This window comes from Triticum dicoccoides, chromosome 7B (assembly GCF_002162155.2).
Source record: "Triticum dicoccoides isolate Atlit2015 ecotype Zavitan chromosome 7B, WEW_v2.0, whole genome shotgun sequence".
NCBI classification, from domain to species: domain Eukaryota; kingdom Viridiplantae; phylum Streptophyta; class Magnoliopsida; order Poales; family Poaceae; genus Triticum; species Triticum dicoccoides.
Window position 1 is genome coordinate 289,731,622 of NC_041393.1, and position 10,767 is coordinate 289,742,388.

At 41.1% G+C, this 10,767-nt stretch overlaps 1 long non-coding RNA gene across 7 annotated transcripts; it reads left to right on the top strand.

Moving 5' to 3' along the window:
• The first annotated feature begins 216 nt into the window (after positions 1–216).
• Positions 217–3,607, top strand: LOC119341481. Of its 7 annotated transcripts, XR_005165120.1 has the most exons (5): positions 217–697; positions 1,171–1,309; positions 1,418–2,463; positions 2,555–2,649; positions 2,725–3,607. It is a non-coding gene; the product is annotated as an uncharacterized LOC119341481 (long non-coding RNA). The 7 variants fall into 7 exon arrangements; XR_005165122.1 differs by having other exon boundaries at positions 1,418–2,824; positions 3,212–3,607; XR_005165118.1 differs by having other exon boundaries at positions 1,418–2,649.
• Positions 3,608–10,767: the final 7,160 nt, after the last annotated feature.

Genomic DNA, 10,767 nt, shown 5'->3' on the forward strand with positions numbered 1-10,767 from the left:
TCACTAGCATCACATCTTTCACTAATAATAATAATAAAGCAGCTACCGCTTCTGCCTGCGGGCTCACCGTCGCGGTGTTTTTGCAAAAATGCCCCTGTGTTTTTGGTAATTCAACCCGCACTACCTTCTTAAGTGGATATAAGAAAACGTTTCAATCTTACAAAAAGGACCCCGCATTTGAGAGTATTCAACTCGCGATCTTTACATATCGTTTTTTCCAGGGGCAGCCATGGCAGGGAGGGGAGGCGATGCTGCGCTCCGGCGCCGGCGCCGCATCAGGCGGCTGCAGGGAGGTGGGAGCCGCACGCGGAGACGGAGGGGGATATAATGAAGAGGCATGGATGAGAGGCGGGCGAGCGGGAAGGGCCGGGGCATCGCCCATGATGCAGGCGAGCGGGAAGGGCGGCGGCCTTGCGGTGGCGCAGTCGGCGAGGCCCTGTCGGATCTTGCCGGGTCCGGTCAGAAACGGCGCGCAGGCGGCGGATCTGCAAGGAAGGCGGCCGGAGCTTGGAGCACAACGGCTGGCGCGTGCGGCATGGCCGGTGTCGGGTACCCGTCAGAGAAGAGAGAGATGCGCGGGAGATAAAAGAGAGGATGGGAGGCCGGAGGAAGAGAGAAGGGAGTGGTAGTCATGCTGCTGCTCGCCGGTGGCTAGCCGGAATTGCAGCCCCGCGCATCACGTGGTGACAAGGCCCAGGTCTTCTTGACCCGTTGCCTCATTCTTTCTCAGTAGAACATTATTTTTCGCTGGTCTTGCAGATGTATTCATGTGTAGCTTTTAGATCTTGCAAATTAGGGATTTTGGTAATATGCGCTGATCTCTTTATGTGTTGAGTGGCCAGCCTGCAGTTCCCCCGCTCATATTCGAACAGGCACAAATTCAGCTCTGATCGATCTCTGCATCCATCTGGAAACTGAAGTACTATCATGTACTGTACTAATTAGTACCATCACCTGTTGCACTACTTAGATGATTTGCTTGATTAGAAACTCAGTTACGAACACGCACTAATTGGTAGCATCCCTTGTGGCATAATTAGCTCTCATCTCCTCACTATATGGATGACAAATATAATTAGTACTGGTAGTACTAATTTCAACTTTCCAAGCAAGTCTGCAGTTTAGGTTCACCAGATGCAGTGATGTGATCTGATTTTTTTTCCTTCGCAGGGTAAAAATCTAGGCTGGATTGCTAGCTTCCTCCAAGGGCAAGATCGCCGCCACTGCCAGCACTAAGAAAACAACTGGCGATGGCAAGGCGGCCAAGGTCTTCTCCCAAACCGGCCAGAAGTTTGAAACACCAGAGGAGGTAGTAATTCAATCATCTTACATTCATCTGTGCTGACAACCTTTTGGTACATCGTGGTAGTGTTATTTTTATAAAGAGTTATTTTAAAACCCTTGATACTCTTCGCAGATCGAGCGGCAAGACACAGAGCCTCAACATGCATGGGTTGTCTTTTGTTGAGTCATACTTGAATTTGCCTCCACAAAAGTCACACGTGAATTATGAAGTTAACTACCATGATGTCTAGGTACTTATTGCTGCCGCTGCTCACAGGTTATTTTGATGGTGTTTTTCGCTGAGCGTCTTGCATGGCCAATCCTTCCAAATTTCAATATATGCATTCATGTTTCTCTTAACTTCTAACTTCTAAGGCACCAAGACTGGACATTCCTATGGCGACTCTCCCATTTATGGTCAATAAAGTTGTTCATATGTGTTTTTTTAGTGCTCCCCTAAATATCTAAAGAAAAATTGTTTTTATCATCGGCTATACCAGATAATTCAAATAGTCCCTAATCTTGCACATGCCTTTTTTGTTTAAGTTTGTCTTTTGTATGAGATAATTTGGAGAAATTTATGTTGTTTCCGGTGGCAAAGAGCAACATGAACTATTGTTGCAAGTCCACCATATTTTCTCAAATTTTATAAGCTATTCATTGGCATGTATTTTATTAGTTTTATTAGTGCTTCCATTACTTTCTATTAAAATATGCTTAATGGGCTAGAGACTGTACCTTTTCAAAAAGTTACAGTGTGTGGTATGTTTGCTGAAGTTGTGATGGCAGTTCTTCAGGCAGGACCTTCGTCCATATAGATTTTCACTTTAAACATCATTATATTTTGGACAAATGATGTGCTTACTGAATTGTCGTTGTTTATTTTTTGAAGTTATGCCATTCATAATATTGCATTGTAGATAGACAAAAAGATATAGGTATTGATTTTTGTGGCTCTAGCATAAATGTTTATCACCACGGTGACATTTCTTGTTCAATTTAGATAAGGGAAAAAACAAGTATTAAACAGAAAGTAGAGAGGATAAGAGCATTGTAGTCCAGGGTGGTTCATGCCAAAGACTGTAACAAAATAATTTCTTATGATAGTGCAAATCATTGATGATGCAGCAGAAGTAACACAAGTTCTGCTAGAATTTCTCTCAGATAACATGGATAGAGGTCAGTTTTGCATAATCCATCTATGTAAGAAGCTTGCATTGAGTAATTCTTTTCAAGAAGCTTACCATGCATAACTACATGATACTTGCAGATCTTAGTGTCAATTGACAGCGACATTCTTCAATGGGAAACCCTGCATATAATTGTCTTGAGTACAGCAATACATGATTTTGTGGCAATAAAATGGTCATGATTAATGCATAATGTGTGCTCTGTCCGCATTTTAATTATTTATATTAATATTTCTGGTTATCACTGCAGGAGTTGCAATGGAGTTGATGAGGCAAGTCTGCAATGCAGACTGCTAAATGGTAACCACTCCAGATTTTATGGACAGTAAATGGTCCACTGCTATTGACAGGTGCGTTCCTGCACTCTTCTGACCCAGATTTGGCATGATTTCCATTTTTTACAATCATTGTGTAGTTGCACAAAAATGAATACTACTTGGAAATACGTAAGAGCATTGCTCAAAACTCACAAACAGACACAACTTTGAATCAACGATTTTATTTAGACAATGAAACAGTGTTTTTCGACTGAAAAATCTGTAGTATATTTTGAATTTTAAATGTATACACCAAGAAAACATAGTTCTCTTCAATTGAAATTTAAATTCATGTTTTGGAAATCAAAACCATCTGAAATTTCATGAGTTCCGGCTAGAATGATTAATGCTACACCGCTGCTAATGCCAAAGGTTGTGGCACCTTTGTTTAATGATAGTGCAAATTGATTGGTCATGCAGCCATTGCAACGCAAGTAGTACAAGTTCATCATGTGCACCGCCCATCCATGAATTCTTTTTATCATTGTTTCTCCCTTCGCAATGCACGGGCACATAGTAGGAGAGATATGTGTGGTTGGTGGGTGCTAAATGGTCGTCCCCTCGAAGACATGGACAAGGTGCGTGTGGTTCACAATGCGACCTCATGTCTTACCACGTCAACCAGCCGATGCTCATCATCAGACATGCTCTTCTCCTAGACGTCATTGGGAAGAAGCCCATCTCTTTTGATCCATTTGTGCCCTTCACTAATGCACGTGGAGTCGGACTGAGAGTTTCTCAGGGGTGTGACACAAACTACTTGAGTTTAAACTAATTTTCGTATCTACTAAAATTTTCTTTAAAAAATTTAAAGTATGCTACTGCTTATTTTTTTTATTGTTCAGGTAGATTCTAGCACGAGTGTTTACCTTTATTCTGCATGTAATGAGAATGTTGTGGCTAATAGGTTTAAAATTGTCATTTTAGTTTCGCCTCAAATTATATTTTGTCATTTTGCTATCATTCATTGAAATTATAGAACACACAAAAGTATAAGCAGCGAGCCAGCGACATATGCCAAAATGGATGAACCTGTGTGGATGGGGTATTTCATTCATTTTTATTTTAGGATGTGATTTTTGTTTCTCCTGTTGCAACGCACGGGCCTTTTTGCTAGTTCAAGCTCAAATGTCTTATTAAAATCAGGAAGTTGGAGTAAAGGAGCATGTATCAACTTATCTTTCAACACCGTGAAGGCTTCTTCTTGTGCGGTACCCCAAACAAAAGGCACATCCTTCTTTGTAAGCTCATTGAGAGGTGCAGCAACGGTGCTAAAATCTCTCACAAAATGCCTATAGAATCCAGCGAGGCCAAGAAAACTCCGCACTTATGTGATCGTTTTGGGCTGCGGCCAACTCTCAATAGCTTTAATCTTGGCTTTATCAACTTCAATTCCCTGTGGAGTAATAACATAGCCAAGAAAAGACACTCTGTCGGTGCAAAAGGTGCACTTACCAAGGTTACTAAACAAACGTGCATCACATAGAGCAATAAAAACAACACGCAAATGTTTCAAATGTTCCTCCAAAGATCTGCTATAAATTAATGTCATCAAAGCAAACTACCACAAATCGTGCAATGAAAGCACGTAAAAGTTTGTTCATTAATCTCATGAAAGTACTAGGTGCATTAGTTAACCCAAAAGGCATGACCAACCACTCATATAATCCAAACTTAGTTTTAAATGTTGTTTTCTATTCATCCTCCAATTTCATACGAATTTGATGGTATCCACTATGCAAATCAACTTTGAAGAATATTATAGAGCAACTCAATTCATCTAGCATATCATCTAGCCTAGGAATAGGACGACAATAACGAATAGTAATATTATTAATGCCTCTACAATCAACACACATACGCGAGGTATCATTTTTTTAGGCACTAGAATAATAGGAACAGCACAAGGATTAAGGGATTCGCGTATATAACCTTTGGTGAGAAGCTCCTGTACTTGACGCATAATCTCCTTCGTCTCCTCTAGATTGGTACGGTATGGCGCACGGTTTGGCAGTGAAGCACCGGGAATTAAGTTAATCTGATGCTCAATCCCTCGAATAGGCGGTAATGTCGGTGGCACGTCTTGTGGAAAGACGGCAGCAAACTCCTGCAAAATGTTAGTTACAGCAGGAGGCAAAGAGGAAGGCACGTCCTCGAATGAAAATAATGCCTCTTTACACACAAAAGCATAGCAAATAGATTTGCTGAAATCTAGCTCATCAATATCAGATTTGGTGACAAATAAACATGCACTTTTCAATTTAATTTCAGAAGCAACACTAGATGGTTTATTATTAGGCTTCATTGTTGCTCAAATTCTTTTGTCACAATCTGATTCTTAATCTTATTCTTCTTCTGTTTTGCTTTATTAGCTCTACTAATATCATCTTTCAAAATGGAATCAGGAGTCATAGGAAGCAAAGTAATATTTTTATCCTTATGAACAAGAGTATACTGATTGTTTCTATCATGGTGTACAAATTTTTTATCAAATTGCCATGGACGACCAAGTAATAAGGAACAAGCTTGCATAGATACCACATCACAATCAACATAATCAGCATACGTAGAGATACTAAAATGCACACGAACAATACGTGTTACCTTAACCTTGCCGCTGTTGTTGAACCATTGGATGTAGTAAGGATGTGGATGTGGTCTTGTGGTGAGAGATAGCTTCTCCACCATCTCCATGCTAGCCAAGTTGTTTCAGCTCCCTCCATCTATGATAACGCGCACAGAACGTTCCTTCACAACTCCCTTTGTATGGAACAAATTATTCCTCTGATTTTTGCTCAGCTTGTGTAACCTGCACACAAACACATGTTGAGTAACTAAAAATTCATACATGTCAGCATCTTCAGGAGCCATGTATTGCATCTCATGATCAGAATCATCTCCGTCGTGTTCTTCACTTGTAATAAGAGCCAAACTCTCCTCATCATAGTCACTAGCGGACTCATACCCACCATCCTCAGTAGCAATCATCACACGCTGAGATTTGCATTCTCACGCATAATGTCCTCTTCCCTTACAACAACGACAAATAATATCACTTGTGTGCCCTGTTGATGCCATGGAAGAAGAAGAGCTCTATGCAGGCCCGGCAGGTACGTTCTTCGTAGATAGTGGTGGTTGTGCCTGCTTTCTTGTATCACGGCTGGAGGTGGCACCTGATGGAGGTGCTGGTGCAGTGGAAGTAGAAGATGCACGTGGTGTCCATGATGAAAGGCGACCTGCAGAAAAGTTAGTTTGCGCCAATGCTTGTCGATCCTGCACTTCACATTCAGCTTTACAAGCAAGATGGAATAAATGAGTGATATTAGTATACTCCTTATACTCTAGAATGGTTTGAATCTCTCTATTTAAACCACCCATAGAACGTGCAAGCATAGCTTCATTCTCCTCAATAATACCTCATCTAATCATGCCAGTTTGTAATTTCTGATAATATTCTTCTACAGAATTTTTCCCTTGTCTCAAACGATGTAGTTTTTGAAGTAATTCACGTTGATAATATGGTGGAACCCAACAAGTACGCATAGCAGTTTTTAAAGCAGCCCAAGTAGCTGGAATAGGATATAATCTACAATGTTCAGACCACCATACACATGCAAAACTAGTGAAAGCACAAACAGCAGCAGCAACCCGTCTCTCCTCGGGATATTGTAAACATGTAAAACGTTGTTCAGTTTTTAACTCCCATGTAAGATATATATTAGGAACATATCTACCCTCAAATGGTGGAATATTCAATTTCAATTTAGGAACATGGTCATTATCTCGTACCTGAGGTGATGGTGCAGGCCTACCGTTGCGAATATATACCTGAGGTCGACCTGCTGGTGGTGGTGCTGGTGGCTGCACGTAGTTCTGATTTTGATCAACCTCATCCTCATAATTGCCCGCATAATTGTCATCCTCCTCGGCACCAGCAGTCGCTGTAGCAGGAGCCAAAGAAGCATCAACAATAGGTGCAGCGGCACCAGAATTTTGACCAGTCTCAATTGGAACGCGTTGTGCTCGTCCCACTTGATTTGGAAGACGGTGTTGGATATATTGTTGTTGTTGTTGTAGAGGTGCGACAGGTGCAGCCGGTGGTGGTTGGGGAAGACGCTTGAGCAATTCATTAAACTTGTTATCCAGCTTTGTCTCGAACAACTTCTCAATGTCATCTATCTTTTCCATGGCCTCTTCAATCTGTTTAGCACATCTTGCACCTATCCACTCATCGTTTGCTGAAATTTATCATGTAGCTGTTTGTTCGTCATGTTCTCCCAATCAGTCTCATCGGCTTGTGATCCTGCCATGGTTAGCAGCAATAGAAACACAAAATAATATGATCCTACAGACTACTAGGAAGTGGTGATGATGGTGGTGTGTCACAAATCCTTCAAGCGAATCTCAAATTCTTACCAGTTCTTACCTAGCAGCAGGTGGTGCTCGGCAACCGTTGTAGTAAAAACTCTCAAAGCTTGGATAGAGCGATTATCAGGGAGAGTCAAACGCACGACGTAGATGTATGTGGAGCTGGGAAGGTTTATAATATGGTAGCAAAAAGGGTCAGCAATAATCAATTTAGAGATGCAAAGTTGAATAAACGCTCAACGACGATACTATGCTGGTCCTAGGCTAGACCGTGCTAGAGACGCGAGTCTAGAACACGAACAAAATCATGGCGCTGCATGGAAACCAGGGAACAACACACTCTGAAAAAAAAATCTTTGCTTTTTTCTTTTTTTTTGCGCTCCTCTTTTTTTTGCCGAAAAAATACTATAATGGCGAGTGTCTCAAAACTCTTCCCAAGTTAACATAACAGGATAGACACTAATTTTTTGCGACCAATTTTTTTTCGACTGCCCGGACCCAAAAACTAGAAACGGCTTAAAAGAAACTTTCTATAACGGCGACTGTCTCAATATGCTTGGAAACACCTAAAAATAGGATAGCCAGAATTTTTTTTGTCGAGTGCGGTTTTTGGAAAATTTTGGGCCTAAACGGAGGGTGGTTTCCAGACTCTTTTTTTCCTCCGAAACCTACTCAGGCAAGGAAACACGAATCAGAAAATAGATGGATCTCAAAAACAAACCTAATTTGAAAAGAACTCGGATTGGTGGTGGATATATGATGGTATATGGCAGCGGTGGTGGTATATGGCAGCAGTGGTAGGATATGGCAGCGGTGGTGGTATATCGCAGCGGTGGTGGTATATGGCAGCGGTGGTGGTATATGGCAGCGGTGGTAGGATGATGCGGCGACGGCGTGACAAACTGTGACAGAACTCGAAACTCTAAAGGACTAGACGTTAAGACCAGCAACTTGACACGATGATGCAACCGCAAATTCAACAAAGCAAAATACTGAAAAGACTATGATGAAGTAACCTAATTTTTTTTGGCTTTTTCATGGACTATAGATATGAAGAACAGACTCAATCTAAACTACCAAAAACTGTAAAATCTCACCGAGCAACCGGAAAATCTGATACCACTTGATAGAGGCAAAGGTGTCTGTCTTTTGATGAGATGGTGATTGTCGTTTTGGAGGAGTAGACTTTGACGATCCGTCTACGTACGTGCGAGGACCTCGCGCCTTAGCAATCGCTAAACCAACTCCGAGAGGTTATTGATCACGTCGGAGCACGATCAACCTGACCACGAGGGTCTATTTCCTGCGAGCAAACGAAGAACAAGCAAGAGACTGAGATTGCAATCTGGATATTGCGAATATAAGATAAAAGCTTTATTGATAAAGATGGGGTTCTGTGACATCTTGGTCTGGTCTTTGAACACAAACGAAGTACGCGAAGTTGCAGCTATGGCGAACTTTTAATCTAAACAAAACCCAAAGTCTAAACGACGCCCTAAGAGCTGTATATATGAAGGAAGAGAGGGGAATTTCGTGGCCCTTGGGGAAGGGGTCCAAAACCAACCCTATCTCATGTTTCCCCACATATACGAACTCTAAAAACAACCTATACTCAAGTATTTCGAAATTACATGAGTCTGTCCCAATAATAAGGTGACGCGGCACCTAGAATAGCCTCTGGACGAAAGTTATGAAGTAGAATCTTGTATATTTCGTCCAAGGCTTCATGCACTCATTATGGTGGCTTCAACGTCCTAAAATCATCACTTGTAACTCTGTTCTTGTTCCCCTTGTGCATGCCATCATCTCCATGCTTGTTCTTGCTCCAATGTTCATCCTTCTCCAAGCTAGGCCCTTCATTTGTAAGCAAAACAATTGTATCCAATTTAGGCAGCATCATATTCTCATGAACATTAGAATCATTACTAAGAAACAAAAGTACCTGGTAATTTAATTGGCGTGCGTGAGCTCTAGTAATTGGTACAGTATGTATAGCAGTAGGGGTTGTGGGTGTAACAATGGTATTGATGTCCTCATCACCAGAGATACCTCTCCGTCATACGGAGTGACAAATCCCAGTCTCGATTCGTGCCAACCCAATAGACACTTTCGGAGATGCCTGTAGTGCACCTTTATAGCCACTCAGTTACGTTGTGACGTTTGGTACACCCAAAGCATTCCTCCGGTATCCGGGAGTTGCACAATCTCATGGTCTAAGGAAAGATACTTGACATTAGAAAAACTCTAGCAAATGAACTACACGATCTTGTGCTATGCTTAGGATTGGGTCTTGTCCATCACATCATTCTCCTAATGATGTGATCCCGTTATCAATGACATCCAATGTCCATGGTCAGGAAACCATAACCATCTGTTGATCAACGAGCTAGTCAACTAGAGGCTCACTAGGGACATGTTGTGGTCTATGTATTCACACGTGTATTATGGTTTCTGGTTAATACAATTATAGCATGAACAACAGACAATTATCATGTACAAGGAAATATAATAATAATTATTTTATTATTGCCTCTAGGGCATATTTCCAACAGTCTCTCACTTGCACAAGAGTCAATAATCTAGTTTACATCACAATGTGATTCTAATGAATCCAACACCCATGGGGTTTGATCATATCTCGCTTGTGAGAGAGGTTATTAGTCAACAGGTCTGAATCTTTCAGATCCGTGTGTGCTTTACAAATCTCTATGTCATCTTGTACATGCAGCTACCACGCGCTATTTGGAGCTATTCCAAATAACTGCTCTACTATATGAATCTGGTTTACTACTCAGAGTAATCCAGATTAGTGTCAAAGTTTGCATCGATGTAACCCTTTACGACGAAATCTTTTACCACCTCCATAATTGAGAAAATTCCTAACTCCACTAAGGATAACTTTGACCGTTGTCCAGTGATCCATTCTGGATCACTCTTGTACCCCTTGACTGAATCATGGCAAGGCACACTTCAGGTGTGGTATACAACATGACATACTGTAGAGCCTATGTCTAAAGCATAGGGGACGACCTTCGTCCATTCTCTCTCTTCTGCCGTGGTCAGGTCTTGAGTCTTACTCAATACTCACACCTTATAACACAACCAAGAACTCCTTCTTTGCCGATCTATTTTGAACTCCTTCAAAATCTTGTCACGGTATGTATTCATTTGAAAGTACTATCAAGCGATTTTGATTTATCCTTATAGATCTTAATGCTCAATGTTCAAGTAGCTTAATCAAAGTTTTCCATTGAAAAACACTTTTTAAATAACCCTATATGCTTTCCAGAAATTCTACATCATTTCTAATCAACAATATGTCAACAACAAATACTCATCAGAAATTCTATAGTGCTCCCACTCACTTCTTTGGAAATACAAGTTTCTCGTAATCTTTGTATAAACCCAAAATCTTTGATCATCTCATCAAAGCGTATATTCCAACTCCAAGATGCTTACTCCAGTCCTTAGAAGGATTGCTGGAGCTTTGCATACTTGTTAGCATCTTTTAGGATTGACAAAACCTTCTGGTTGTATCACATACAATCTTTCCTCAAGAAAATTGTCGAGGAAACCATGTTTTGACATCCTATCTGCAAGATTTCATA